Genomic DNA, 27,007 nt, shown 5'->3' on the forward strand with positions numbered 1-27,007 from the left:
CTGTGTGATCTCCCGTGCAGCTACCCACTGTGCCAGCTGAAACAGTGGTGCTGAGATTCGTGGCGCTTTTTTGCCCAGGGAATCTCCTGGCCTGGCTCCCTGTTTCAGTCCCTTTTTGATCAGATGAATGGATGACTCTGCCTTCCCAGAACGCCAATTGCCAGCTAAAACGGCGCCCGGACCTGTGTATTTTGTAACGAGAACCGCCGCGCCGGGGCGCCAACAAAACAGCCACACCAGCCAAACCAGCCACACTAGCGACCCATGGGGCTCCTCCGCCTGGGAATCTCCTGGTCTGTGGGCAATAAAATCCATCTGGAAATGCGGTGTCCACTCACCTTCCGTGCTTTCACTGGGAGTTGCAATCCTGAGCTGCTCCTAATCGACCATCTTGGATCCCTCTTGTAAAAATGTATTCTTAGGAAAAAAAATTTTCCGTAGAGTTTAAAAATTCTTTAAAGTGTAAGTTAATTATGAATAGAACTAGATTACTTATTTTCATATAAAATATGGAAACTGAGAATTAGACAGTTAACTTTGTGTAAAGTGATAAAGTTAAAAGTTTATTTATTTTTGCTTAGAACTGAATGACAAATGCTAAAAAGTATTCATTATTATTAACTTGAACATGTAGTGCAGATGTAATGTCACCTTTGTGGTAAAACAAAACAGTTAAAATCTAAATACAGACCTCCTTTTAAGTGTTTTGAAATTATATAAGAATTTCTCGGTAGAGAATGGGAAAATATTAAAAATCTCTGTGTTGGGAAGACTGTGTAATTTTTACCTTCCACTGTATTTTGATTTTCTAATACTAGAGTTTTATGGATCTAACTCTTCATTTAAAATTCATTTCCTTCTTCATTCTCTAATTTTCTCTTTGCTTGTTTTTTCTCTCTTTACTTTCTGTGGTCTTCCCTCTTTTATTCATTTTTTGTTTTATATTCACCCCTTCATCAGTTTTGTTTTTTCCTATTCAGTTTTTTTGACCCTTGTTTCTTCTTTCTCAACTTAGTCTTTCCTCCTGTTTGATGCTGTCCTTCTTACCCTAAAAGATTCTGTCAGCAGTGTTGTTAATATTTTTTTAAATACAGTGATAATATCCTACTTTATGTTCATTCTGAATTAATAAAATATGTAGTATCTCTTAGTGCAAACAATTATGACCTGATTGGAAGAAAAGGAAAATTCTTGAGGATGTTTTTACACATAATAAATGCATGCTAATTAAGCTGGTATGAAGCTTTATTTTCAGAGAGAAATAAGATTCATAATAAATGTTTGGATGAATATTGAGAATTTTGATGCCCTTTTTGGATTTTTAAATATTCTTTTTGAATACCCTAACATAAAATAATTGAATTAATAAATCATAATAATTTAAAAGATGCATTACCTTTTTATATGATTCGTTTTACTGCTGTGCAATAACTATTTTAATCAATAGGCAAGATTATTCAGGTGAATTCGACAAATTTGAGTTCATACTGTGTATGACAAACTGGGCTAGGTACAAGAGTATGTTGTTGGATATGATAGTTAAAATCCTTTCTCTTTCCTGTCTTGATGGAAGAGTTCAGAGAAAGGATATGTCAGCACTGATGGAGACAATGAAGGTAGATTGGGTATGCTTTTGCCAGGGAGAAGAAAACTAAAGGGAATGAGAGAAGAAACAAAAAAGGAAGAGAAAGTAATGATAATTTAAGCAGTTTGTACTGTGCAATTTAAAAAACCATTGTTGGCATGTATAGGCAGTGAGTGGAAGATAAATTAGACTTTACCTCCAATAATTTGTTAATCTAACATTTATTAAGCCCCTCCTATTAACTGGGCACTGTGCTGTAAAGAGAATGATACAGAAAGGAATACGATATGGGCACTTCTCTGAAATGATTTTACAATCTAGTAGGGGGAGATATATGTGTACATAAATTAGTTTAATCAAATATATAAACAGAGAAAGATAAGGCACAGTGGAGGTGTTGGTCTTTTCTTTCTCAGGCATGAATATTAGAAAATGCCTTTCATGCTGGGTGTTAATGAGGATGGCAAAATATTTATTGTACATTTACTACATTAAAAACACTTTGCTAGACTCTGTAGAGACTTAATCTCCTTTGTTCCTCATGATACTTCTATGAAATAGGAGCTTTTTATGCCATTCCTACAGATTAAGAAAGTGAGACTCACAGCAGTTGTGAGTTGACACATAGTTAATACACAGAAGAATCAGAATTTGAATCTAAGTCCATTTTACTTTTAAGAAAATGCTATTTCTACTACCATATTGTGGGAATGTGAGCTTGATTTGATTGTTCTTTGAAAATGTTATGGCTGCTATGCTTAAAACAAATTGGAGGTGTACATCTTTTAGGAAAAAAAAGACAATTCTAGCCAGGAAATTCTGAAGTTCTCTGCTAAGTAGATTTGAAAGAAAGAATGAAGACAGGAATAAAAGTGGAGAGAAAATCTAAGGCTAAGGAGGAGAGGATTTAGAGATTGACTGATCAAGTTTTAACAGAATCTAAGCAGTTTTAAAATATAAAGACTGACTTTAATGAAGTTAGAGAGAAAAACTGGGGAAAATAATGGCTCTCTTCCCATTCTTTCTACCAGCTATTTGTTCATGACTTTATCATTCCTAGCAGGAATATGACAATAACCTGCTACTCATTCCTTATACTGACAACAGAATTGAGTTTCTACAGCATCCCCTGAATAATAACCTTGATGGCTCTCCTTTATCTGTACAATAATATCTAAAATTCTTATCTTTGGAAATAAAGGTGTTAATCTTGTCACTCTGTGCTAGATTTTATATGAGTTCTCCAGTACCATATAACAATTTGCTAAATTTTTCTGACTATGTCCTCTCTGAAATGTACCTCATTTTTTACTTTTTCATTTCAATCACTGAATTTTATTTTTTTTAAATTTTATTTTAGGTTCAGGAGTTCATGTGCAGGTTTGTTATTTAGATAAATTGTATGAAACTGGGGTTTGGTGTACAGATTATTTTGTCACCAAGGTAATCAGCATAGTACCTAATAGGTAGTTTTTTGATCCTCACCCTCCTCCCACTGTCCACCCTCAAGTAGGCCCTAGTGTCTTTGTGGTCCCTTCTTTGTGCCCATATCTACTCAAAGTTTAACTCCCACTTATAAGTGAGAACATCTAGTATTTGGTTTTCTGTTCCTGTGTTTGCTTAGGATAATGGCCTCCAGTTCCATCCATGTTTCTGCAAAGGACATAATTTCATTATTTTTAATGGCTGCATAGTATTCCATGGTGTATATGTACCAGTTTTTAAAAAAATCCCATATACTGTTGATGGGTATTTAGGTTGATTACATGTCTTTGCTACTGTGAATAGTGCTGCAGTGAACATAGGCATGCATATGTCTTTATGATAGAATGATTTATATCTCCAGTTAATAAGATTGCTGGGTCAAGTGGTAGTTCGCTTTTCAGTTCTTTAAGGAGTTGCCACACTGCTTTCCACAATGGTTGAACAATTTACACTCCCACAAATAGTGTGTAAGGGTTCCCTTTTCTCAGCAACCTTGTCAGCATCTGTTACTTTTTGGCTTTTTAGTAATAGCTGTAATGTCAGAATTTTTTATCCTGAGAATTTCTGTTTGGCTCTTTTTAGTACCTTCCATTTCTCTTTAATTTCTGCTTGTTTTGTTTCATATATTCTCATATTGTCATTAAGGGATAGTAGTATCTCCTTTATTTTCTTTTCTCATGAGAATTGTAAACAGTAATTTTAAAGACATTTTTTAGATTGCTCCTTTTTCACTTTGTAATAAATTTTTTTCTTAGAATTGGCAGTTTTTTTTTGGTGTTTTTCCTTATATAACTTCAGAAATTTTGTGAATTTGTGCATCTAGAGTGATTGCTGTCTTTATTTGTTTTTATCTTGATGAACTCCTTCCCTCCCATCGAACAACTCCATGATTGCTTCAACATGCACTTCAAGGCACCTGATGTAGAATCATGTCTTATAGTAGTGTCCCTGGGAGTAATCCCATATTGATATTGTGTTGATGTTTTATCTGTGGAAACCACATGAGGAGGGGCTGGACATACATCTTAGATTCAAGCTACATCTATATTGGGTTCCTCCTTTCTCTTTGGCATACAGTTTTGTATCATTTTTATATGTTCTAACCCCTTGCATGGGAAGATCAGTCCTGTCCACCTGGCCTGTGGTTTTAAGCAAGGAGTTTGACTACAGTCCCCCACCTAAGGCAGGGCACATTTGGTCTCAGTTACACCAGAGGAATTCATTCTAGGCTATCTCTGCTTGCTTCAGAACCTGGAGCACTTCAGACCTGTAGCTTCAGCTGTGCTTGCTACTCTGTATCTTTGTTTCTTCTCTAATCCTTGAAGTATATCAGTTGTTCTTTAGGTGGCCTCTGTACTTTGACATTATAGTCATCCACCAGTGTTCCAGGACCCCCAGTGATACTGAAATCAGTTGATGTTCAAGTCCTTGATATAAAATGGTTTAATAGTTGCATGTAACTTGCACACATCCTCATACATCCTCCTGTATACTTTAAATCATCTCTAGATTACTCATATACCTAAAACAATGTATATACATATGTAAATAGCTGCTATGCTGTATCTTAACATTTATTTGTTTTTTTTTTTTCTTTTTTTTATTGTACTTTAGATTCTGGGGTACATGTGCAGATCGTGCGGGATTGTTGCATAGGTACACAGATGGCAATGTGGTTTGCTGCCTCCATCCCCCCATCACCTACATCTGGCATTTCTCCCCATGTTATCCCTCTCCAACCTCCCTACCCCATGCTGTCCCTCCCTTGGCCCCACCCTGCAACAGACCCCAGTGTGTACCAGTTTTTTAAAAAATTTAACAACCGTCTATGAGTGGGAACATGCAGTGTTTGATTTTTATGTTCTTGTGTCAGTTTGCTGAGAATGATGGTTTCCAGATTCATCCATGTCCCTACAAAGGACACAAACTCATCATTTTTTAAGGCTGTTATTTTTATTGTTGTATTGCTATTTTTTTATTTTTGAAATTTATTTTTGAATATTTTGTTTTACAATTTGTTGAATCTGCAGTTGTGAAACCCACTGATATGGGAGGATCAACTGTATTTATGTGGGGTGTGTCTGTGTATGTGTGTGAAAGAGATTCAAGTAGTGCTGTATATTTGGAATAAAGATGGGCTTCTAATCCAAATTTTACCATGTCATGTTAGCCAAAATCTTAGAGGACTAGTAAAACTGAGTTCCAGTACAGACTAGAATTTCATTCCAGCTACCCTATCTCAGCTATCTGTTATCTTAACTCTTCTGAGGAACAGAGATTTTCCCTAAATGCTTTATGTACTTTTATGTTCTATGCCTCTGCTCATTCTGCTTCTTCCCCCAAATTGCCTCCTTCAATTCTGTGTCAAAGATATCGTTCTTTAAGGCTCATCTCAAAAGCCACTTTCCATGGGACATTTCTCTTGTTTCTTCCCATTCCTTTCTTCATGCTTGTAGAGTGTTTTACACATGCTTTTAGTTTATCGCATTCCATATATCCATAATGGGATATTTAAATATTTGCTGTCCAATAATATGGTTATTGTGTAAAGGTACGGATCACATTCTGTTAATGTTAATCTTTGAAACTCTGGTTCATAGTATAGTGTTTGTCCCATTGTAAGTATCTAGGAAATGCTCGATAAATAAATAAATATATAATTGTTAAAGCAAATGAATTAAATCAGAATTATGTCTTTAGTAACTATATCAATTTAGGAAAACAAAAAATACATAAAGATTGCAGAAGGTGGCAATACAATGTAATATTTATTTGTCTTACAAATATTCATCTAAAACAAAGCAGTTTAAAAAAATATCAGTATTTACTGGTTTCTACACAATAATAAAAATATACTTGTCTTCTAAGATAAGTATTTCAATGTTAGTTTAGGTAAGTGCTATTTTCCACTGTTATGTTGTGTAACTTGATGGCTAGCAGGAAAAAGAAATATTTAAGATAGTTGTGAGGTTAGAAGCAGCCTTATGGATAAATTTGTTGGATCACCTGAGTAGGCGAGCATAATACTTAAAGCTAAATGGGCAGTAAAGACTCAAAAGCCAAGATTTTAGCAATTTTAAGAAGCATTAACCAAAAACAGGGAAGTAGAACAACAGGAATAAAAAATCTGACCTAATGATTAGTCCGCAAATGCCTTTGGCTTTTAGAACATTAAGATATTTAGTGAAATATTTCTGAACACCAATGCAGCAAACCTCTGTTTTGGTAGGATGCAGTAACACTGGCATACAGACTGGGCAGCAAGTAAGCAAAACACAAGCCAAAAAGTTTAGTCCCACAGAAGTACACTACAGGTAAGGTGTCAGTAGAATGGACAAACCATGTGTAAGTGAATAAATAATTATGTCTTGAATAGCTGCTTGTGCCCCAACACTTTGTGTACTTTATTAGATTCTCATGATTCTAGGATAAATATTATCTCATTTCCCAAATGGAGAAAATTAGAAAGATTAGGTGGCTTAGCCAAGTCCTGCAGCCTCCAAGTACAAGTGACAGGGTATAAACTGATATTTTCTGGCTCCAGACCCAGTGTTCTTTTGGCTGTTCTGTCTTATACTTTCTAGAAAGGAGCCTTATGTTTCCTGTGCAGGAGACTAAAATGACATGATAGGGATAGAAATAAATGGGAAATTGATGACTGTAGGAAGGTCAGTGCCTGATTTTCAAAAATGAACTTAAATAACTCTCTTAAGGACTTATTCCAAAATTTTACTAGCTGGACTGCCAAGAAATACAGGGTGGAGAAATTGGAAACATTCTATATCCTAATCAATTAATGTAGCCAAATATTTTGGACTAGATTAGGGTTGTCAAATATTTTACCATTTTTACTGCTGTGGATTGGATTTCGTTCAAGTTCTTCACATTCTTTTTAAAATAAGGGTTTCATTGCTAATGAAATTTTCGGAGAGGCCTCAACTATGTTCTACTTTTTGAAAGATTAATTTCTCGTATCTAAAAAAACATTCAGAGTTTAAAATTTTGGTGACTGTCAACTTCCCCCTAAAATGAAACTATGGGTTTTTTTGTTTGTTTGTTTTAAAATTTTGCTCTCATAATCTGATAACATTTATGATACATGTGAAGAGCTCTTGGGGTCATGGCTCTTGGGTGTTATAAGGCACTTTATAGACCACCTATCATTCACCCATTTCTCATAGGTAAGAAAACTAAGGTTTCACTTAGCTAAGGTTAAGTAGGTTGTTCAAGTTTATATAATTTGTTGATAATGGAATAGCAGCAAGAAAGCACTATTTGTCCAGTGTTATTTCAATGCAGCGGGACAGTTATGGGTTAGATTCTCTAATTTGTCTTCCCCTAAAAGTTTATTTTTGGATATCTTTGATTGCCTCATGACTGAAGTGTTTTGTGATGGGAGATGTCTATAAATGAGATAATCAATCAGGGTCAGGTGCTCCATTTTTCAGTCAATTTGTATTATGGGAATTCAGTAATGCAGACAAAAGAAATGGTTAGTGCCAAGCTGCCTTACTGGGTGTTCACTTGGTAACACTATGTGGAAAATGATGACTTTTTCCTAAAGAGATTGTATGGTTTACATCCCCTTGGATCCACAGGGAAACTTTCTATATATTATGAATACTTCCCCTAGAAGCTGATGTATGTAAGATGTTTGTTTTTCTAGTTACTTGCATCATAAATATTTTATATTCTGTATTTAATACTGAATTATAGCTCTCTAAATTATTTTTAAGTACATAGAAAGGGGAAAGTCTTAACAAGGCAAAAATATTCCTATTTATAGTAATGGGAGGTAAATTACCTTCTAAAATTTCATTTTTTTCACAATAGGAACGCATACCCTCAAAAACCAAGCCATGGCATAGTTATCTTTGTTGGTATTATCATTTATTTATTCAAAAAGCATTTGTTGAATACCTGGTGTGGCTGCTGCTGAAAATCCAAGACTAACCTGGCATTTTCCTTGCCCTCGTCAGCCTCACTGGACCTACCTCCTGATTCAGTCACCAGGGCCTTCTTTCAAAGCCTCCGAATGCTGGGCCTCCTGCCATCTCATGGTATTTGCACTTCTCTTCTGCTTCTTCCACTCATCTTCTTAGTTAACCCTGGTTAACTCTTGCTTATTCTTGACTTAGCAGGAAGACTTTCCTGATCCCCTCATCTCATCGTGTTACGTTATCATAATTTAAACTTAGTCTACAATGCAATGTTTGTTTGTTCACTTGTTTAATTCTAAGTTGCGGAAATAAAGAATTTGTCTCTGTTTTACTTGCCATCATTTTCCCATGGCCTTGGACCAAACAGGTACTCAAACAACATTTATTGAATGAATGAATGTTCTCCTGAGCCCGATCAGGCTATTTGGGATACAGTTAGCTTAAAAATAATTATATTATAGTTTGAAAAATGTGGGGATATGAAGAAGGAAAATAATAACCTTTAGGAGGAGTGTGGGGTAGTTGAGGAAAGCTTCTCAAGAGGAGATGCCACCTAATGCTATGTCTTGAAGGATGCCTAGAAAGAGAGTGGAAATGAGCAGTCACACATTTAGTATTGAGGAAAAAGCAAAAGCAAAGGCAGGAAAATTGAAAGAATATAGCATGTTTAACTGAAAATACTGCTTTTGTATCAGCATTACCAAAATCAATACTGTACTGTTGTCTTATATATAGAACTTTAACAACACCTCTTCAATAAAAAAGGATTTATGCACCCATGATGCTGGGAGAACAGATTAATATCTTCCTAGCTTGCAAAGCAATTTCCTCTCTGTGGGGTTGTTCTGAAAAGTTCACCTTAAAAAAATACCAAGTAGGGAGCAGGTGAGAAATTTCACAGCTTAATGAAAAGGTGGCATATAAGAAAAATTTATTCTGTAATATTGTTTTAAAATAAGTTTCTCTTCTTTTTCTTTCTTTTTAATTAAAGCAGAAACTTTAGTGTCATCTCATCATATGGGAGGTGTTCATGTTTTGGAAAAATATCCATTTTAGATGTGAGGAATAAAAGAGGCAAAAAACCAAACTTCTATCAGAGATCTTCCCTTGACAAAGGGCAATTCATTTGCCTCCCTGCCTGCCCCTACCACCCTCAGCTTTAATAATTCTTTTCACTGTTGACATAAAAATTTATCTACACTACCCAAATACAGAAGTGGTTACTGAAGCAATCCCATAAAACCATTAATAATGAACTAAAGAAGAGGTCACTTGGAGAAATAAGATAATGATTGCCAAGTTATTGTGTGATGTAACTCATCGTGCAAGTGGGGTATCTATGGTGATCAGTTTACTTTTGGCTTTGTGTATGGCTGCTTCTTTCATTATAATCCTAATGGATGCCTATGGCATTTACAATTTTTATTCTTGATCCCTTTGGTTACTTAGTTTGTTTTTATTCACCATGATACTACTTCACTTCTGTGTTCCCCCTTGATAGACTTGGAAGATTAAGATATTTTTCATCATGTTTTCTAGGTAACATTTATTGAGCAGCTACTATAAACATGATGTTTTTGGTGCTTGTCATAATTATCTCATTTATTTTCACAGTAACCTATGTGATAGTCACTGTTTTACAGTTTTCAGCATAACTCTATGCTTCCCAATAGCTATTAAAAAAACAGTGCTAATTTCCTACATTGTATTCTCCATTGTTCCTAGATCATAATACAAATAATTTACAACAACGATTTACATTATTGAGCACTCATTAATGGCAGGAATGGTTCCAAATGTTCCACATGTATTATTTATTTAATCCTCCCCATAATCGTATGATGTCTAGGCTATAATTAGCAATTTAGATGAGGAAACTGGGGCACAAAGGATTTAAATAACTTTTCCAAGATCACAAAGCTAATAATAGAGCTTCGTTTAAATCCAGAATCCACTAAACTGTGTTGCCTTTTATGATACTGTGTTACAGTGGGTACCAGATGTGTAGTGTATGGATAAAAGAAGAGAGATCAGTTGAAAAAAGGGATGATTTGTTTACAGTGGGGGTGAGTTAAATGTAGTTGGTCAGAGCTCTGTGAAGCAGATTCACCTTGCACTAGTTACCAGCTTGTCTGAGTCTGGTGAGACAAAACATGGTTACATGCAACAAGTTGCATGAAGTAGGTTTGTTACTTGCAGATAGTAAGGGAAAACAGGAGCCTAAGACTCATGTGAGCCAGTCCTCCAAGGTTTAGGGAAGTTGCCCAAATGTGGATGATATCACTAATGTGCATTTCACACTGGCATCACAGCTGAGGGACTCAGGGAAGCAGCCTGCCCTCGATTTTATTCCCTGGAATCATATGACATATTGGGCTAAAGTATTGAAGGACTCTGTCTCTAGGGGAGACTAGAACAAAGCTTGATCTTTTCTAGCTTCTCCCTTCATAGGTCAGGATGCTGCATTCATAGCACATGCTATAGTTATTCTTTCCTACAAGCAAGAAAGAGGGGAGAATTGGGTTGGTTCAAGGCCATCCAGAGAATTGTCCTACAACCTCTGTGCTGCTTTTAGTAGGATAGTGACAAATGCTTTCAATTCTTCACATAATGTGTCTTCTTCAAGCCCTGTGTTACTTGGCCTGTCCACAAGAAGTTCTCTCTCTCTCTCTCTCTCTCTCTCTCTCTCTCTCTCTCTCTCTCATTCTCCCTGAAGAAACAAATATATACCCCATTCAGTTAGTGAGCAAATGAAAACTGAACGGTCATTGTATCTTTAGCATTATGATAGGCTTTGAAGATAGAGTGAGCAAATGAGTGCACCTCTAAACTTGGGTTTGTATTGAGGAAAAAGCATACACACTCTGTATCTCTTATCTTTCTATTACCCCACCTCTACATATTCTGAGACTGAGCATTTATTTATCTGACTCCACCTCTGTGAGACTCTTGAGGGCAGAACCTATACCTTATTCATCCTGTTATCTCCAGCACCTAGCAAAATCTCAAGAAAGTAGTAAGTGCTCTATAGATATTTGTTTATTGAAGGAAGGAAGGAAAGAAAGAATGAAAGAACAGCACAAATAATATGTTAAGATTCCACAGAACACAAACACATTCAAGTACTATTACCTTTGCTCAAATTCTTCATTCAGCTTTCTTAAATTTCATGGAGCATGAGATGTACTGTGACAGCATTGTTGGTGCTTCTGTGCATCTCATTCGGAGTATAGTGGAGGGAATTTTCCATTTTTATAAATATATTATTTGCCCTTAGTTTTTTCATTTTTCTGTTTTTTGAGTTTAAATCATATAAAGTTGTAGGCAGCTAATTTTAATGATTTTGTTCAAGATATTGTTTCTGACCACTGTGTCCTTTAGCTTCTAGGCTAATTTTCTCAAAAAATCTTCTGTTAATGAGTAGATCATCTCTATATTAGTTCATTTTCCAAGCAGTGCCATTACCTGAAAACTTGGTCTACCTTAAGATAGGAATTAAATTGAGAAGATTAAACATTTATATTATGTTCGGTTTTTCACCCGTATTCATTAATTTCCTGAAATTTCCACATAGTCTTCATGTGCAACATCAGCATTGATTCTTAGGCATTAAATGTCTTAAGCCATTTCATACAAAACCTTGGTGAGGTTATAGTGGTCCGCACGATAGTTTTAGTGGGGCAATTTTGATCTGAGCTACTATTTTTTTTTTTGAGACCGAGTCTTGCTCTGTCGCCCAGGCTGGAGTGCAATGGCACGGTCTTGGCTCACTGCAACCTCTGCCTCGCGGGTTCAAGTGATTCTCCTGCCTCAGCCTCCTGAGTAGTTGTGATTACAGGCGCCTGACACCATGCCTGACTAACTTTTGTATTTTTAGTAGAGACTGGGTTTCACCATGTTGAAATTCCTGGGTGAACTGGGTTTCATCATGTTCAAACTCCTGACCTTGTGATCTGCCTGCCTCAGCCTCCCAAAGTGCTGGGATTACAGGCATGAACCACCATGCCTGGTCAATCTGAGCTACTTTTTTTATCACATTATATAATATTCCAGATGCTGGATATGGACATAATTAGTTTAGGGTCATGATTATACATGTTAGATATGTATTTTTACTTTATTTACTATATGTGTATTTTTATTTTATCTATTATGCCTCATGTTTCTGATAGTTATACATGTTGTTTCTAATTACTTTTATTTTGTCTAGTATTTCTACTGGAAAAATTAATCTTACTGATTTCTATAGGTAATTTACATATGAGAAAATGCTTTGTAAATAATGACATGATCTGCAAGTATTATTGCTGGATTCCTAGTAAATAAATAAGGAGTTTTTGTTAGCTTTTTTCTAAAATCAGTCATCTATAAAATATATAGTAATGACTATGATATGCATGGTTTTAATGTGTTTTTTCAGGAAACTTTCTCAAGTTCTCTGGGATTAGTGACTATCATTACGAGAACTACTGCAGAAATGAAATGACGAAACCCCACAGGCTGGTCTGTAGAGCAAGCCAAACCTGGATAAGAGTACTGAATCTGCCTTTCTCAAACTGTGAGGCGCGCCCTGATGTCACCATACACTGCTCTGAGGAAGTGGCAGAGAATCAGAATTATAGACTTTTAGGAGATCTTGATTAACTTCGTTATGATTACCAGGGTCATATAAATAGGCATTAAAATATTTCAAACCTAAATCGAGGAGCAAATTTTGTACCTTAATATCTTTTTCTTTAGAATGAGAATAACAACAGTATCTATCTCCTTGGGTTTTTGTAAAGATAGGAGTTAATATTTATATGTACCTCACTGAGTGATAATGAAAATTAAATGAGTTGACATTTATAAAACACATAGAACAGTGCTAGAATATAGAACCCCTTACATAAATACTTAATAAATAAAATATAATATTTAAATTATAAAGATGTTATTTACATAAATTTGAAGAACAAGTATTAAAAAATAATTTTTCTCAAACATTAACTGTAAAATAAGTGAGTTATTGCCAAAATTCTGGCTTTTTCATATGAATTCAAAATTGATCTATTTCCAAGTAGACTAACCTCAAAGACAAAGGAACCGAACCATTTTCTCACTGGAGGAGGAAATAGAAGATAGACTAGAAAAGTGAATCAGCTGTTACAGTCCAATGTGATAATTGCTTTGATAAAGGAACCCGCAGGGTGCTATGAGAGATCATAATGGCTCCAAGCATGACAGCCAGGGGGTTCCACAGGAGACATCTGAGCTGAGCTCTGATGGAAATTTGAAGTGCATCTCTTCAGGAGAGGGATGAGCATGTGGAATGCACAGTGTGAAAATGACGTACCTGTGGAACTATGAGCAGAGTTCTAGCATTGGGCAGGTATTGCAGCTCTAGCTGTGGAAATGCAGTAGAAGCCAAGGCTCAGGGATCATCTTGTGCCAAGATTCTCCCCTTACAAAGAATGTCATCATCAGATAGGGATTTTAAAAAGATCACGAGGATTGCATTAAAACTTTAGAAAAAAAGTTTGTGCTGAATAAATTATCCTTTCACTTGGCATAATCAACATATATTTAGCTAAGTAAAATGAATGAATATTTAAATTTAATATGTGTGTGTGTGTGAAGTAGGTTTACTTTTTATTTTTGAAAAAAGGAGAGTGGCACCATTTTTATGGAATAAAACTTCTAAGTAAACTTGTATAGACGCCATACGTGAAACTCAACAGTTCTAAGAGGAAAGCAATTCATATATTGCCATTGCTTTCCAAATGTGTTATTTCATCCTCATAACAATGGCAGTCAATGTTGCACTTTTAAAGAAAAAAGACTGTACACACAAAAAAAAACTTTTTTAAGCGAGGTGCAGTGGCTCACACCTATAATTCCAGCACTTTGGGAGGCTGATGTGGGTGGATTGTCTGAGGTCCGGAGTTTGATACCAGCCTGGCCAACATGGTGAAAGTCTCTACTAAAAATACAAATATTGGCCAGGCATTGTGACACATGCCTGTGATCTCAACTACTTGGGAGATTGAGGCATAAGAATCGCTTGAACCCAGGAGGCAAAGGTTGCAGTGAGCTGAGATGGCACCACTGCACTTCAGTCTAGGCAACAGAGAGAGACTCCATCTCAAATTTAAAAAAAAAATAGTTTTTAGAGACAGCATTCTCACTCTGTCATCTAGGCTGGAGTACAATCAAAGCTCATGGTAGCCTTGACCTTCTGGGCTCAAGCAATCTTCCTGCCTCATCCTGTAGAGTAGCTGAGACTACAGGTAGAGGCACTATGCTTGGCTAATTTCTTTCTTTTTTCTTTTTTCTTTTTTTTTTTTTAGTAAAGGCAGGGTCTTGCTATGTTGCTCAGGCTGATCTGGAACCCTGGCCTCAAGCGATTCTCCCAAAGAGTTAAGGTTATAGGCATGAGCCATTGTGGCCTGCCAAATATGTATATACATACATATTTTGAAAACCCTCTCCATGAAGTATGTCCAGTATATTAAGTCATCATCTTCTATGTAGTTTCCAGTAAGTCCTCCCTTTTGCCAGCACAGAACTTAGAACACAGAACCTTTTAGTTATACCTAGGCAGCTAAGATATGGAGACATTTACTTATTTCAAGATTCTATTCTTTTTTTTTTTTTTTTAATAATAATACACTACTTTATTGTACTCTTTTTAGTAAGTATCCAGTACCATGTAAAAAAATAGTAAAGTTTATAATTTGAAAATAATTAAAGTGATTTTTTTATACTTTAAGTTCTAGGGTATATGTGCAGATCGTGCAGGATTGTTACATAGATATATACATGCCATGGTGGATTGCTGCATCCATAATCCCGTCATCTACATTAGATATTTCTCCTAATGTTATCCCTCCCCTATCCCCCAACCTGCTGCTATCCCTCTGATATTCCCCCACCCCCCAACAGGCCCCAGTGTGTGACGTTCCCCTCCCTGTGTCCGTGTGTTCTCATTGTTTGACACCCACTTACGAGTGAGAACATGTGTGTTTGGTTATCTGTTCTTGTGTTAGTTTGCTGAGAATGATGATTTCCAGCTTAATCCAGGTCCCTGCAAAGGACCTCATCTTTTTATGGTTGCCTAGTATTCCATGGTGCATATATGCCACATTTTCTTTATCCTGTCTATCATTGATGGGCATTTGGGTTGGTTCCTGCTATTGTGAACAGTACTGCAATGAACATACATGTGCATATGTCTTTATAGTAGAAGGATTTATAATCCTTTGGGTATATACCCAGTAATGGGATTGCTGGGTCAAATGGTATTTCTGTTTCTAGATTTTTGAGGAGTTGCCACACTGTCTTCCACAATGGTTGAACTAATTTACACTCCCACCAACAGTGTAAAGTGTTCCTATTTCTCCACATCCTCTTCAGCATCTGTTGTCTCCAGATTTTTTAATGATCACCATTCTAACTGGCATGAAATGGTATCTCAATGTGTTTATGATTTGCATTTCTCTCATGACCAGTGATGGTGAGCATTTTTTCATATGTTTGTTGGCTGCATTAATGTCTTTTTTGAAAAGTATCTGTTCATATCCTTTGCCAACTTTTTGATGATTTGTTTTTTTTTTCTCGTAAATTTGTTTAAGTTCTTTGTAGATTCTGGATATTAGCCCTTTGTCAGATGGGTAGGTTAGAAAAATTTTTTCCCATTCTGTTGGTTGCCAGTTCACTCTAATGATTGTTTCCATTGCTATGTAGAAGCTCTGGAGTTTAATTAGGTCCCGTTTATCTATTTTGGCTTTTGTTGTCATTGCTTTTGGTGTTTAAGTCATGAAGTCCTTGCCTATGCCTATGTCCTGAATGGTATTGCCTAGGTTTTTTTCTGGGGTTTTATGGTGTTATAAATCTTTAATCCATCTGGAGTTAATTTTTGTAAAAGGTATAAGGAAGGGGTCCAGTTTCAGCTTTCTGCATATGGCTAGCCAGTTTTCCCAACACCATTTATTAAATAGGAAATCCTTTGCCCATTGCTTGTTTTGGTTGGGTTTTCAAGGATTCTATTCTTGATGAATACTGTCTTTTAATTTTAAGGCCAAACATTTTTGTTTTTCCTCTATTTTCGACTTAATTAGTGAGTGCCTTTAGCACTTGTGCTGTTGCTCTGTATTCTTTTCATCCACCTCAGCCCTTTTTTTTTTTTTTTTGAGACGGAGTTTCGCTCTTGTTACCCAGGCTGGAGTGCAATGGCATGATCTTGGCTCACTGCAACCTCCGCCTCGTGGGTTCAGGCAATTCTCCTGCCTCAGCCTCCTGAATAGCTGGGATTACAGGCACACGCCACCATGCCCAGCTAATTTTTTGTATTTTTAGTAGAGATGGGGTTTCACCGTGTTGACCAGGGTGGTCTCGATCTCTTGACCTCATGATCCACCTGCCTCGGCCTCCCAAAGTGCTGGGATTACAGGCGTCAGCCCTTTTTTATGGTAGTTTTATGAGCCACTAAATACTCAGAAATATAGTTATCATTTGGTATATGTTAAAGATTGATTCGAGGACCCCTGCATATACAAAAATTTGCACATACATTCCTGTTTGCCTTCCATATCGGCACATTTTGTATCTCACAAATACCACATTTTCAGTCCTTATTTGGTTGAAAACAAACCCATGTATAAGTGAGCTCAGGTAGCTCAAACCCATGTTGCTCAAGGGTCAATTGTATATTCATTATGGTCACTCTATTAAAACTCTTAACTGAATTCTTTGCTCCTCAAAGCCATCTTCCTCAAGGCTTTGGAAAGACTTTGAGAAAGTAAATTCATATATGGGGTTATCATTGGTTTGCTTTTGCCTGGTCAATTCAGATGACCAGTGCAAAAAGTAAAAATTACGTAAGATAATGTGATTTTAGTTGTCAATCAACATCTATGTCTTGTTTTTTTAATAACGTAAGTTATACTTACTTATTTTTTAAAATGCAAACAATATAGCATTGTGAAAAGTAAGATCTATTCCAAATCTTAGTCTCCATGCCCTAAGGTAGGTTTGCATATTTGTCTACATGCTATTTTTTCATAACAAACATATTCCATATATATAGGAATTATATAGGAACAAATAACCTATTTTATGGATTTAACTATTTGATTTCCTTTTTCACATCTGTTTTTCAAATTTTTCTTTTTCTTTTATGTTCTGAGGTAATCGTGCTATGAATTTATATGTCAGATTATTATTACTATTATCTTATTTCTGAAATTGCCTGCAAATATGTCATAAAATATAGAGCTTTCTCAGTTTTGAAGTTTGCTGAAAAGTTTACTTCTAGGGCATCTGTGAAAAATGTTTATTACTTTTTAAAACTTTTCTAAAGGGTCTTCATTGAAATTAAGATAAACATACAACAGGTATTTCAAAAATTGAGAAGATAATTTGCATAGCATGTGAATATGCTACACAAAATAATGTCTTTTATTCTGTGAAGGCTGGAAGAATTTTTTGATGTAAATCAAAGAGTTTATGACACTAGTGGGGAAATGGTCCAGGTGAAATAAGATTACAGTGCAGTAGGAAAGCTATAATAAAAACTGTAAGTACTCACCAAAGTCTGTGAAGAGCCAGAAGGGTATTGAGCATCATGTAACAGCTGTCTAGAATACAAAGGGGGCTACAGTTGTGGTGAGCAAGCAACAACATCTTGGTTTGCAAAAAAATATGCAAATGGCTTGTTATAGTTAAAAATGGTAACTATAAAATGGTTGGACTATAAAAAATACTGTGCACCTTGAGCTTCTGAAAATGGCTACATGTTAAGTAAATGTATAACTAACCTCTATTATGGATATGTGTGGTTGCATGTATTTAAACTTATGCAAATTAATATGATACATAAAATATAGGTGTTTCCTTAGTTATAAATACTTATAGAAAGACAGACCAGATTTGTACATGGATAGCCTATTTTGTCAGGGAAATTTGCTACCCTACCCTGGAACATAAGAAATATTTTGTTGCCATCTCACCATGTGACAACAATTGAAAAAGGAAAAGGAGATAGGCTGTACAGAATACCTAGGAGATAATGTATGGAATAGGAATAAATAAATATTCTCATACTTAACCAGTTGCATCCTTCAGAAACTTTTCAAACATATACAACCATGATAAAGATCAGGCACACTTTCAGTAAAAATGTAGCCATTTTCAAAAGTACAACCTTCACAGTGTGTTGTGTCATCCTTCCTATCATTTTTAATTTAATTATTTTAGAATATTTATTTATTTATTTTTTTTATTGGATTTTAGGTTTTGGGGTACATGTGAAGAACATGCAAGACTGTTGCATAGGTACACACATGGCAGCGTGATGTGCTACCTTCCTCCCCATCACCTATATCTGGCATTTCTCCCCATGCTCTCTCTCCCCAACTCCCCACCCCCTGCTGTCCCTCCCCTGTTTCCCCCCTACAGACCCCAGTGTGTGATGCTTCCCTCCCTGTGTCCATGTGTTCTCATTGTTCAACACCCACCTATGAGTGAGAACATGCCGTTTTTGATTTTCTGTTCTTGTGTCAGTTTGCTGAGAATGATGGTTTCCAGGTTCATCTATGTCCCTACAAAGGACACGAACTCATTGTTTTTGATGGCTGCATAGTATTCCATGGTGTATATGTGCCACATTTTCCCTGTCCAGTCTATCATCGATGGGCATTTGGGTTGGTTCCAGGTCTTTGCTATTGTAAACAGTGCTGCAATGAACATTCGTGTGCATGTGTCCTTATAGTAGAACAATTTATAATCCTTTGGATATATACCCAGTAATGAGATTGCTGGGTCAAATGGAATTTCTATGTCTAGGTCCTTGAGGAATCACCACACTGTCTTCCACAATGGTTGAACTAATTTACACTCCACCAACATTGTAAAAGTGTTCCTATTTCTCCACATCCTCTCCAGCATCTGTTGTCTCCAGATTTTTTAATGATCACCATTCTAACTGGCGTGAGGTGGTATCTCAATGTAGTTTTGATTTGCATTTCTCTAATGACCATTAATGATGAGCTTTTTTTCATATGTTTGTTGGCCTCATGTATGTCTTCTTTTGTAAAGTGTTTGTTCATGTCCTTTGCCCACTTTTGAATGGGCTTGTTTGTTTTTTTCTTGTAAATCTGTTTTACTTCTTTGTAGATTCTGGATATTAGGCCTTTGTCAGATGGGTAGATTGCAAAAATTTTTTCCCATTCTGTTGGTTGCTGATTCTCTCTAATGACTGTTTCTTTTGCTGTGCAGAAGCTGTGGAGTTTGATTAGGTCCCATTTGTCTATTTTGGCTTTTTTTGCCAATGCTTTTGGTGTTTTGGTCATGAAGTCCTTGCCTATGCCTATGTCCTGAATGGTTTTGCCTAGGTTTTCTTCTAGGGTTTTTTTATGGTGTTAGGTCTTATGTTTAAGTCTTTAATGTATCTGGAGTTAATTTTAGTGTAAGATGTCAGGAAGGGGTCGAGTTTCTGCTTTCTGCACATGGCTAGCCAGTTTTCCCAACACCATTTACTAAACAGGGACTCCTTTCCCCATTGCTTGTTTTTCTCAGGTTTGTCAAACATCAGATGGTTGTAGATGTGTGATGTTACCTCCGAGGCCACTGTTCTGTTCCATTGGTCTATATCTCTGTTTTGGTACCAGTTCCATGCTGTTTTGATTACTATAGCCTTGTAGTATAGTTTGAAGTCTGGTAGTGTGATGCCTCCTGCTTTGTTTGTTTTTGCTTAGAATTGACTTGGCTATGTGGGCTCTCTTTTTGTTCCATTTTGGAAGTTTAAGGTGTTATTTTCCAGTTCTGTGAAGAAGGTCACTGGTAGCTTGATGGGGATAGCGTTGAATCTGTAAATTACTTTGGGCAGTATGGCCATTTTCACGATATTGATTCTTCCTAACCGTGAACAGGGAATGTTTCTCCATCTGTTTGTGTCCTCTCTTATTTCGTTGAGCAGTGGTTTGTAGTTCTCCTTGAAGAGGTCCTTTACATCCTTTGTTAGTTGTATTCCTAGGTATTTTATACTCTTTGTAGCAATTGTGAGTATTTTTACATCATACCATTACCATGGGGAAACAACCAAAAGCCTCAAGAAGAAAAGATTGCATATACAGTACACTGTAAATAGTATCAGACCACTGATGAGATTGAGATGTATTTTCATTGTTTGATTTCCTGATACAGTGATTGAGAAATTTTTCATAAACACATATGAGCACTGATATATGTGCCTGCTAATAGCATATGCACTGAGAACCAGTGATGAATTTTAGTTTTTGTCCTGGATGAGCCTATAATCTATTTTAATAGATTGCATTAGACAATTGTTTCTATTCCCTGTATTTTTTTCATTCATTCATTCATTCATTCATTTCACATTATTGGGCAGTTAAAATGTACATGGTGTGGTGGCAGGTGCTGTGTAGAATAAAATGAAGAGCCATACTGCATTGATAACTTGCTGTCAGTATTAAGTTCTATTATACTAATCTCTACATGGTCAAATCCTACCTGTTCTTCAACTTTAAGCATAACTTTCTCTGTCTAAGAAGGCTTCTCTGGTTCTCCTGAGAGGAAAATAACTTTTCCTTCTTCTGAAATCTTGTATGGAGAAAATGAACACTTAAAGCATATATATCTATACACACACACACACACACATGTATATATATATATACGTGTGTATATATATATGCTTTAAGTGTTCATTTTTAAGTGTTTCTTTAAGATTTCAGACAAACATATATACACATATATATGCACACATATATATATACTTATATATACACATATATATATATGTTTGTCAGATGCCTACTATGTTTAATGTACATAAATAATTGTAAAATATTATACTTCGGCTCTTCACTAATTCCTTCCAGGTTAAAGAAGAGGAAGCAATCTATAACTTTCAGAATTTATTGAAGATTATGAAGAATATCTGTTGAATTACTAAAGAAATGCATATTAAGTATGTAATCTTTAAAAATTATTGCAACGATTAGATGTACAAAATCCCCATTTGCAAATGAGAAAACTCATGCTCAGAGAGTTTAAGTCCTTTGCCTAACATCTTAAAACCAGTAAAGTGAAGTTAACAATTAAATATAGGCAATCAAGCACCAGAGCTTGTACTCTTAACCTCAGTGCTATTCTTTCTGAGTTAATACACTTAAAGGCTTAGGATGAGCAAGCACATTTGAGCATTTAATATTAGCATACACAAAAGTCTGGGTGTATCCACACACATTGTGTGTGTGTGTGTGTTTGTGTGTATGTTTATGTATATTACATGTAAGCACTAAATGCATGTATGCTATGTATTAACTGACTGACTATGCTACGTATAGACAGTTTCTATAAAAGCATCCTATTCTAGGTACATGGCTGATTGCTATTTTCCTCATTACAACAAGAAAGAGGAAAATCTTATCTTCCTGAATCTTGCCATCTCCCGCAATCCTTTTAAGTACATACTCTCAGTCCTCACCATATTTAAGATGAATAAAGAATGGCTTTCTAGGACAGTGTTGCCAACAAGCCCGTCCCTCCAGGACATAAAGCAGAGCTTTTATCTATGGTATTCTCTGGTTTTCTTGATTAAAGTGTACCTCTGTTGTAGCTGCAGGTGACAGGGATCAAATTATATCAGCTATTTTAGTGCCCAGATATCTGCTGGGCAGGAAAGCATTTAATGAATGCTTTTATGTATTTTTTCTGCATTGACTTTACTGTTACTGTTTCTGTATTATTGATATATAAAAACTGGTGAATAGCTAATATTTAATTACTTCTAATAGTTGTGATTAATAACGTATTTTTTGTTCAATTTTAAAACTTCAGGTTATAAACCATGATCTTATGCTCCATAAATAAATTTCTAACAGAGATTAGTGAAAATTAGGACACTTTTCCTTAATGCTGCAACCTACAGTAATGTCATTCAACCCCATAATTTTCAGCATAATTGACAGTACCATTCATTTAGCAAAAAAACCAAACCGAACAAAAAAACATTTTCTTTTGGCCTTTTGGTCATTGTTGTTTAGTGTTACTATTTAAATATTTTCATTTATATAGCATTTATATTCCCAATAAGTGAAAGCTCCAGTAGACTCAGAAAGTGCTGACCCTACTTTCCTTATATGGGCTGTGTTCTCTTTTCATTCCTGGTTATATCTATCTGTATCTGTATTCAAGATGTGTGTGTTTTCTTCCAGTGACTCCTCTGCAGTTATTAATGTATACCATTTCCATCACATCTTTCTTATTTCACCACTGTATACCAAAAACATATTTTTGAATCTTCTTCTTCTTTATCCAAATCACTTTCAGGGTAAGAGAGTGAAACAAATACATTTAAGAGCAACAGCCTTTAATAATCTTAATGGTATTTTTTCCTGTATAGTAAAATAAGACAATCTTTGTTTAAATTTTTATAAAAGGTGATATGTACTAAGTTTTTTAGAAGGTATTTTATTTACTTGTAAGACAACAGAATGTACTTGATCGAGGTTGTGGTTTCTTATGCTATTGAGGATTTTGTAGCATATTTTTTAATAAGAATATGCTAATAAAAGTATCTTTTCAGCACAAATGGCTAAATCAAAGTTGCTTAAAATTATAATAAAACTATCTTCTTAATAATAGCATGTGGATTAAAAGAAAATAAATGTTACAGAATAGAAAGGCAATGGACTGAATTATAAAAGCCCGCCATTCATTCTGAGGAAGATTTAGGACAAGTAACTTTCCTTCTCTGAGTCATTGTGCCTCAGTGACTGCTAAGGTTGGATAAGCCTTCAAAACTGTGTGATACTGCAAAACCCTAACCTTTTCATCTGGACTTGAGAAGCCTCTTGAGGAGACAGTCAAGACTACCTTTTACTTTTTTTTTTCTAAACTCAAATTGGACTCCAGGAGAGATGATACTGTACTCTTTTTCTAGCTGTGACTTCTTAACTGCTTTTTTCTCAGTCTTCAAATTACTCTGGCGAAGGCACTGATGTCATCAAGAGATGGGGTCAGTAGAACACCACCTTTTAAAATTCTAACCCGTTTTTATACGTAGATGGGATAGTTCTGGGTGTAAGATTCTAAATGTGTTTTAGCCGTTTCCTCCACTGCCTTGGCTACTGGTCTCTTTCTGCTTCTGGGAGGTGACTGGAGACTCATCTATGAGGTGGAGATAGAAGTAGTCTTATAAATTGTGAGAAATCTGTTGTGGATGAAGATAAATAATGAGTATGGAATTTAACATGAGTCCCTTCATTTAATTCAAAATATGCAAAAAGTATGAACTATACATTTTAAAGCTGGTATTATATGGCAAAACCAATAATCCCTCGACATAGACTACAGAAAGTACTTGTAGGAAAGTTCTCAACTATGTTTTATTCCCAGCTTCCTGATTATCATCATCCACCAAATAATTTTGAGCATCAGTTGTGTGAATTGTGTTCTGTTCTAAATTTGCCATTTGAATTGTTTTGAAGCACCCACGTGCAAATGAAAATTTCTGATAGATAAATAGCTATTTAAAATTATGTTTGGTTTAACTTGTAAATACAAATAAATATTAAACATCTTAAAACATGAACATACAGGTGTGGTTAAATGGTAGAATGGTGCACAGCATTAAAAATTCAGTTACTTTTAACGATGTTATCGTAGCTTCCAGCTCAGTATAATAGAGGCTGGGCCAAGATGCATATTTAAGAATATTCAAAGTTAGTTCCAGATAGCCCTAAGCTATTAAGAACCTGTGGTGTAATCAGAGAAGCAGAGTCAGAAGTACATAGGAAGGGCTGTTAATGGATTATTAAGAGAAGCAGAGAGGTATAAATAGGCAGATAATTATTGGAAGCTGAGGATGGCTTTTGGCTGTTTTGACTGCTTAATGGATCAGAACATGGAGTTAGTCCCATCATGTTTTAGAGATACCAGCCATTTTTCTTGTCTCCTTTTATTAAGATAGGGTCTGGAAACAAAGGATAAAAGTTGTGGAACTCATGCATGAATGACACTTCCAAGCTTGATTTCTTTATTCACACTTCTTTTCAACTGGACAGTTGATTCTGCCCAATTTTCAGTAGATGTATTACAGGGTAGGGAAGCAGTGTTTTGAATCCATCTTTTGCATCTCAATTAGGTAGACCTTACAGATGATGATATTAAACATTAAATATCTGAGGAAATGCAATATTACTATTAGGAAAATATTTTAATTTTTTACTATAAATACTTTCTTGCTTAATGCCATTATATAGAGATTAATATAGACTTACATTGCCTGATTAAACCATGATGACTCAATTAAACCAAAACCTAGCAAAGCTAAGACAATGCAATGTGAGTTTTAAGGGTTTCAAATCGATTTATATGTATGTCTTTTTTTATTACTATTTTTTAACTGAGAAAGAAATTAATTCAGCCATTTAAACTCATGGAGTAGAAAATTCTTTAACAAGCATAGGTTACAATTCCAAATGCTGTGGATGGTTACCAATAAAAGAAGCAGGCATCTGTTCTCAGATGTGTGAAGAATGAAATGCCGCTTGTTTCATTACTCACTATAATATTTTTGGTGTCATACTATGGAGTAAAACTGTCTAGCCTCACTGATATTTGAGAAGAGGAATCATGTTTCTTTTCCTCTAGAGAAATATCCTGGATAAATATATCTTTAATAGTTTTTGGACTTTAAGTATCAGTACTTAAGTTTTCATACATTTTTTTTATGGTCATGTCAAATCATGAAAGATTAACATTGATTAAGAATTCTATATTTTGCTCTTAGTGAAGTTCATTGCTTACGCTTTGTATTAAATGTGAAAATTTAAAAAGTATGTGACTAGTGAAAATTCCAGGTTGTTTCCTTGCATTTAAAAATATCTAATACACTTTTTTAACTTTATGTATAACAATTATTTGGAGATAAAAGCATGACATAATTGTTTATCTGAATTAATTTTTGCTGATTATGCGTTTAAAAATAAGCTATAACAGAGTAACTTTGAAAGGTAAAAGGGGAATTAAATGACCAAAGATGAAAACAAGTGTAATTTAAATGTTACTTTTATGTAGAAATTATGGAGAAATTTATGTGGAACTGTGGTTTACAATAATTGTTGACATATTCCCCTAAGTACCGTGTCTGTGATTTTTCATGGTATCAATCATTTAAGGCAATTTAGGTAATAACATTCTGACATGCATTTCTGCTATTTTATTTACACCATTTGCCTATATCATTGTAATGCAGTACCTTTCTGATTTGGTACAGTAAATGCACTCTGTAATATCTATTATGGCATGGTCAAAGGATAATTTATTGTCAAATAGAAAAATAGGTCAACACTAATGTCACTTGATGATCAACCCCCACCCCTTGAAGTTTAATAAAACATCTCACCAGTATGCATTCCAGTGCAGTGGTTGATATTTTATTAGGACTACCTGGCTATAGCAGTAGTGTAATTACTGAGCTGTCAGAGTGATAAGTGGGATTAATGGCAGCCTGATGCACTTTAGTCTGCAGAGCGCTTAGAGAATTGCAAGATGGTATTATTATCAGAGTCTGCCCATTCTGGCATATTCATGACACCAAAGGAAAAAAGAATGCTACAATTCAGGTTTGCGTGGCCCTGCCTCATTAACATCTGACATTTTCAACAGCTGTTATTTGTGAACTAGCTCAATAATAAAACGAGAATTATTTGGTAAAGAGGCTTAATAACCACAACTAAAAATCCTTACATTGTCAATGCTGTTAAGTGAATCTGTTTACGTTGAATATAAGATTTCGCTGGAAGAACAGAAAAATACACTGCACATTAATTTGATTCATTTATACCTGCTGACATTATAACTTTATTTTTTAATTGTGTTATTATTCACATTGGGTGTTAGAAAAAAGAAAAGCAGGAAACTTGTGACTTCATTAGGGATAACCAGAATCCATATGATGTGCCATATATGTGTGTGTGTGTTTATTCCTTGTAATGTGAGATATTGTATAACTGTTGAAAAAACTTTTTTCAACAATAAGATGTTGTTTAATTGGTATATTATTTGCCAAGTTTTTAGCTTTTTTATATTGTGACATAAAAGAAAATCCTTTCACACCACTATTCATGCTCAGCGTATTTTTCTACATGACAGTTACACATATAAATATCACCTCATTTTAACATCAAGGACCAAATAGGCCATACATTACCAAGTTTTTTGCGTTGTTTGCAATGTATGCTGCAAATTATACATTGAAGAAATTACTTTTGAACTCAGTAATAGTGTTTCGGGGAAAAATGTTAAGTATGAGCAGATAGGAATTCAACTAAATGATAGATGTGAATCTAACAATGGCATTTAGAGAAATGATAGGGAAGAGGTTTAATGACTACATTTCAAAGAGGACAATTGATTATGAAAAACCTTTGGTACTCATTGTGTAAAATTTAATTTAGAGAGAAGGCTAAGGGCACAAACTAGAAAAAGGAGATCAGATTCAAAAACAAGATATTAATTAGGTACTGAGAAATTGGTTCAGACAATGAAGAGGGCTCTCTTACTTACAAAAGAATGACGAGGAGACTGGTTTTGTTTTCATGAAGGAAATGAACCAAGGTCTTTGAACATGGAAGTGTATAGAAAATGAGCTAACTAGTCACCTTTGTCACTGAGCAATGTAGGATTCATTCTTAGTGAAATTCTTGGAGAATGCTGTTTTTCTGACACATGTGGCAGTTGTATATTTTCTTTAGTTGTCTATCTCCAGCCTCATTTCTTTCTACTCCCACTCTCACTTTACGCTAGCCCAAATTCATTCATTCACCTGCCCTGTCATGTTCTTTCCTTTCCAGGCATTTGTGCATACTCTTTCTATTCTTGAGTCATTCTCTTAAGTGATCCTGCACTCAGAATCCCGCTGTCATTTGCTTTCCTAATGTCCACTCCTTCTTCAAACTTCTATTTCAATATTTTTCCTCCCAAGAAC

At 35.3% G+C, this 27,007-nt stretch overlaps 1 protein-coding gene across 3 annotated transcripts in view; it reads left to right on the forward strand.

The window, feature by feature from the left end:
* The window catches only part of DPYD (dihydropyrimidine dehydrogenase), an 865,822-nt gene that overhangs the window by 172,389 nt on the left and 666,426 nt on the right, over positions 1–27,007 (forward strand). The gene's annotated exons all lie outside the window — the stretch shown is intronic.

Source organism: Aotus nancymaae, unplaced genomic scaffold, assembly GCF_030222135.1.
Source record: "Aotus nancymaae isolate 86718 unplaced genomic scaffold, 86718_ANA_hifiasm-v0.15.2.pri h1tg000103l, whole genome shotgun sequence".
NCBI lineage: Eukaryota > Metazoa > Chordata > Mammalia > Primates > Aotidae > Aotus > Aotus nancymaae.